This window comes from Carassius carassius, chromosome 19 (assembly GCF_963082965.1).
Source record: "Carassius carassius chromosome 19, fCarCar2.1, whole genome shotgun sequence".
NCBI lineage: Eukaryota > Metazoa > Chordata > Actinopteri > Cypriniformes > Cyprinidae > Carassius > Carassius carassius.
Window position 1 is genome coordinate 22,592,022 of NC_081773.1, and position 6,000 is coordinate 22,598,021.

The window sequence follows — 6,000 nt, forward strand, 5'->3', positions numbered from 1 at the left end:
CTTATCTCCAACGATATGTGGGCTCTTATCTCTTGCTTTATCTATAGGACATTTTAGTGGTCTTTAGTGTATATTTTCAGACAAAATCAACAATCCTCATTAGAGCAAATAACCTACAGTCAGAGCTTTTGTCCTTGGTACAGTTTGTTTGTGCCACTTAGAAATATAAACATATGTTTGTTGAGGATAACTAAATAAAAACATACACAATCTTTGGAAGAAAAGAAGGAAAATACAAAGAGCAACCACCTGAGTACTAATGTTCTTAAATGTACTCTAGTCTTGTGTGTCCATCCCAAGTGCAAGGCCTCTATAATATGGTAGTTGCCATGGAATAATGCCATTTTAATTTACTTTCATTCAGAAAAGCAGCAGACATATACTTCTGTGATAAATCAAGTTTATGTGTGTGTGAAAATGCACATTTATGAGAATTTATAAGAAAGTACTAATATTAATGTCTCATAGTTCTGCTAGACTGCTTTTCTTTAATATTAGTGTGGTCTTATTATTAGTGTCATAATATCATTCTTCAAGCCAAAAAAAAAAAAACATACAAAAACATAAAATAGACAAATAGACAATAGAACATCTCCAACAAGTGCTTGTCCAGCTGTCGAACAATATAACTTTTACAAACATGCAAATTAAATGAGAATATGTATACTTGGATATGTCACAATTTATGAAAATAAAAGACACATAGCTGGTAGTCTCTAGAATGAAGATCTAGTAAATAACATCCTCCAATCAATAACTGTGTTGTTATTCCATTCCATCATTATATAATTATATTACTTTGGCCTTAAAATATACAGTACAGAACAACAAGACTGGTATAAAAAAAAGGTTTTGAACTGAATCCAGTGCACTGACCATACTTGTATTTTTATTTGAAAACACAGAGGTGAGAATTTGCAAATTATACATTCAAAGTGCTAAAGCGTGTTAATGGCAGGGTGTTTAGTGTTGATGATACAGGTGTTTTTTTGTTTTGTTTTTTTCCCTTCGAATACCACAGAGATTCTGATTCAGTTTTATAGGGTAAAATTATCAGCAGGGTTGCTTGTGCACTCGTTACTTACAGTAGTTTAGTTGCTGCTCTCACAGTATGAGTATACAGTAATTGTCTGCATTTTCCTGGGTCATAATTCCAGTAATACATCGTTCTGTACTTTATGCTGAAACGCAGCAGTATTTCTGTCTATAATCAGGTACAAAATTAAGCCACATAGCAAGCATCAATTTTCCTGTTCTTTCTTTTGATCTGAAAGTACAGTGAATAAAAGCAGACATACAACTCATGTATTCACACCATGTACTGTATGAATAAATATACAGTTCAAATTTAATTTAAATCTGTAATGTGGCAAACGCTTCATTAATTAAATCAAATATAGATTTTTAGGAACCTACACTGATCTTATCTAATCTTACTATTAACCCTCTGGAGTCTAAGGGTATTTTTGGGGCCTGGAGAAGTTTTGTCATGCCCTGACATTTGTGCTTTTTTCAGTTTCTTATCTAAATGGGTAAAGTCTAATCTCACTGTAATCAGCACAAACTGGGCTGCAATAATATGTGAAATGCATGCATGTACATGATTGTATTTTTGAGAAAAAAAATGTTATGCGTGGTTAGTGAAAAACTAAAAATGTTAAATCACTTGAATAAGGCCATAAAACACATAAAGAACAATGGTTACTTATTAAAATGCCTATTATTAATATATTGCCTGCTTATTAGTACCTATAAAGCATGTATTTTGCATTACCATGTTCTACATACCTAATCCAATTCCAATAAGCTTAACAACTACCTTACAAACTATTAATAAGCAGCAAATAATTAGCTTATTGAGGCAAAGGTAACGGTTTGGTAATATTGAGAACTGCATCTTAAAATAACGTGTGACCAAAATTGAAACACATTATAATGCATTCAGATGTTTACAGCAAATCTGATATGTAAGAAATCAGTAAATTAAACTAAGATACCCTTTTTATGTTAGATATAGAAATCACTTTTTCAAAAGTAAAATAACAGCTCTAACACTGCAGTGTTACACTTATTGAATCCCACAATCAATAGCGGTGTCTTTTGAGTGAATTAAAGTAATTAGATTGAAGAATTAGTGCATCAGCACAAAGCACTGGTTGTCTCCTGCACATTAGGGGCAGGATCTACTTTTTCATGTCTAATACTCATTAGATTACAAAGAAAAAGAACAACACTAGTCCTTTTTTCTTGTCTTTTTTTTTAGTTTCTGCATTGTTTTCCTCAACTGGATTGGTTGAGTGTGTTCTATGAGTATGTGAGTGAGAGAGAAAAGAAGCCAAAAGAAGCTATTTGAATGGAGATGGATTCTTTTTTACTTCAAATTGCCACCTAATAGTATTACGCCATCAGAATAAAAGTCTTGAAAGTAAAGAAATGCATTCAAATAACCATTTCTGTGCATGATTTCCTTAAAAGCAACTATTAATCATGTCTTGAGAAATGTATGCCTGATGATGTGCACTGTATAAGGTATAGACTCTACAGTAGATAGTACATTTTAGATGAGCCTGAATTCATCAAAGCTTAAATTCCCATTATTCTCACTACCTTCCATATCCCCCGTCCCTGTCAAGGTTTGCAATTATGGCTTCTGCCAGTTCACACCTCCGTCTTATATAATAAATATCCATCAAAGTTAAAAACATAAAAAAGCATCTATAATATTCCTTATGCATAATATTATATAATACAAACTATTTTACATAGTCCTTCAATTATGAATCATTCCTCTGTGGGGATAAAAATGCAATAGAAATGCACGAGAGCGTTATGGCACAACTGTCAAATTGTGAATGCTGGCACCCTCAGGGACACTGTCTCATCCCAAGGCTTTTTCTTCCTGTTCAGCTCTGACAGTACTATAACATATAGCAGTAATCACGTTATTACATTTGCAGAGAGTGTTGCATGCATTCAGAAAGGTTTCTGTGCTCTAGTACAAGAAGTACCTGTCATAGTCTTCAGTCATTACATTATATGTAAAATACATCTTTATGTGAATTCAATTGATTTGTTTGAAACATTGATTTAGGAATATAAGCCTTTTTAATGAATCACTGAATTGTTTCAAGATCCAGTTCTCATTATCAACAAACTGTTAACTACTATTAACTTTTGCCTCAGTGAAGTCCTAATTTGCTGCTTATTAATAAATGTTATGTTTTGGTAATTTGGTAAGATAAGGTATGTAGAATATGCTCATGCAGAATATTAAGTAAAATAAATAAGTACTAATAAACAGCCAATATGTTAAATAATAGGTATGCTAATAAGCAACTTGTTAATAGTAAGAATTGAGAATTTTTTATGTGTTAGTACATAAACTAACTGACTCTCTGTAGTCATTAAAAATCCCAGGATGTCTTTCGAAAAGAGTAGAGGTGTGATCTCGGCACCCTGGCTAAATTCGGCCATTGGCCTCCGACCATCATGGCCTCCTAACAATCCCCATATCTGCTGATTGGCTTCATCACTCTGTCTCCTCTCCACCAGTAAGCTGGTGTGTGGTGGGCGTTCTGGCGCACTATGGCTGCCGTCGCATCATCCAGGTGGATGCTGCACACCGGTGGTGGATGAGGAGATACCCCCTGACTATGTAAAGCGCTTTGAGTGCCTAGAAAAGCACTACCTAAATGTAAGAAATTATTATAAAAATAATATTAAGATTAATAAATGTGTTAAAAAAGAATGCAGGTATCTAATACTAATAAGGAAACCTTATTGTAAAGTTTTATGCGTAATATTTTGTTGGACTGTTGGCAAGAAATTCGGTGCTCAATTCCTTCACTCTCTTGCTCTCTCTGAATTTATTTCATGTCTTTATGTTTTGTAATTTTTTTTCTTTCAGGACCATAAATCCTTTTTAAGACTCTATATAAATAAGATTTATCGTTACTAACAAATAGTTTAGAAATACAGTTTCTCAGGTTGCACAAACAATTTCTCAGAACTGTAAGTCTATATTTTGACTGATTGTACTTCAATATTTTTCAACAGCTCTGAAGCAGTGTGCTTTACAAAACAGTGTTTTATTATTATTATTGTTATTAATATTATTTTGTTCTAAAATTCTTATTTTAGTTTAATGGCAAAACGAGGAATGTCCTCAATTCACTTCAAAGAAGCATATCAACAAATTAACTGTCTCTAATAGTCTACTGTTACAGTGTTACATGTAAAGCCTGCATCTAACTGAGACTGTGCTTTGAATCATTAACTATTCCTGCAGGATTTGTTGTCTTGTATCACACCTTATCCTGGTATACAGGGGCAATCCATATCCCATTCGTACTGTGACTTACAATTACACCAGTGAGAACAGCCATTCAGAGAAATTCAGAGGGAAAGAAGATGCATTTTAAAGTAATGACCATCTTTTAAATAGCTCCATCATGATAATCTGTCAAATTAATGTAAACTTGCCCTGAAGAGCACACACTCATGTGGCAGGTAAAACACAGATAGCACATCTGTTCATCTGAAGATTTCCTCCAGCAACAGTGACATCAGAACAGCATCACATGTACCTTGCCTCACTGTAACAAAGTTTGGCAATAAACGTCTCTCCAAGGCATTTTTGTTCAGTAAATTTGTCTTCATTCCTGCTTCAGAAGGAAGATCATCTAATGAGTAGAAAGACATAAAGAAAACATATTGCTGTGCTCTCGGCTCTCATCTCTGTGATTCACTTTAACCTTCACAGATATGTTTCTAAATAAAATGATGCTGACTCAAACACTAAAAATACTAAAGCATAATAAGAGGTATAAATATATATTATCAAATCAAGTCACCTTTATTTTTATAGCGCTTTATACAACAGTAACTCTTTCAAAGCAGCTTCACAGTATTAATAAAGAAAGTAAAAGAATAAATGATGCAAATTTCAAAAATAAGGCAAAAAAAACCATTCTGCTATAAATCAACTCAATAAGACAATAGTGAAAGTTATTCATTATAAAACAAGTCAGCAATGTTGTTATTCAACTCGAGTCAGCTCAATGTGGATTCAATTCAGTTCAATAACAGGGTAAATGTTGCAAAATTAAATTATTAAAAAATTATTGATTATATTGCAATATTTTATAAATTATGGTGATGCATTTGAAACGATATTAAAGGTTCGATGTAAATTGTTTATGTTGTGATAGTCAGTAAAGCTATAAAATATGTTCATGCAGAATAAGGCATTAAAATGCAATTTATAAGTACTAATAAACAGCCAATATGTTAGTAATATTCATGCCAATAAGCATCTAGTTAATAGTGAGAAGTGGTCTTTAAAAAAAAAGTGTCACTAAAATGTATTCTATGGTATTGTAGGGACAAAGCTATTGACTTCTATAATGTAATTCTTCTTTCCAGACACTACTGCAACAAGTAATAATGTTGCACAAGACACTAAAATGTATTGCCCTGTTGCCCTGCTTGACAGGATGGTGACTTCCACTTCTGAAGAACTCCTGTACAATAAAGCATTTGATTTATTGCCCTCTCATTACAGTCATGGGGAGCATAGTGAGAGCCCTCGATCTGTAATAATGACAGCAATAGCTATGGTTTAGAAGGAATAACTGGAGTTCAATCTAGGCTGTGGATTGGTGACGTCACCTCAGTTTCACAGTTGCTACCTCATTTATTTATTTATTTATTTGTATCTGTTCCTTCTGAGCATGAATATCCTTCTGATGTGCATGCATTCTAATTATAAATGTTACAAAACATGCATGCTTAAGTCACTGTAACATTTGACAGGAACATGTATAATCTACAATCAAATGTATAATCTGCAATTCATCCATGTATGTCTACAGCTTCAAAGTAGATTACCAACCTACAGTACAATTAACTAATAATTTAAAGTATTTAAAATGCAGTGAAACTTCTGGGAAAAAAAGTATGTTATAGTTAGCGACAATCCTATGCAGTGGTCAGAAGGTG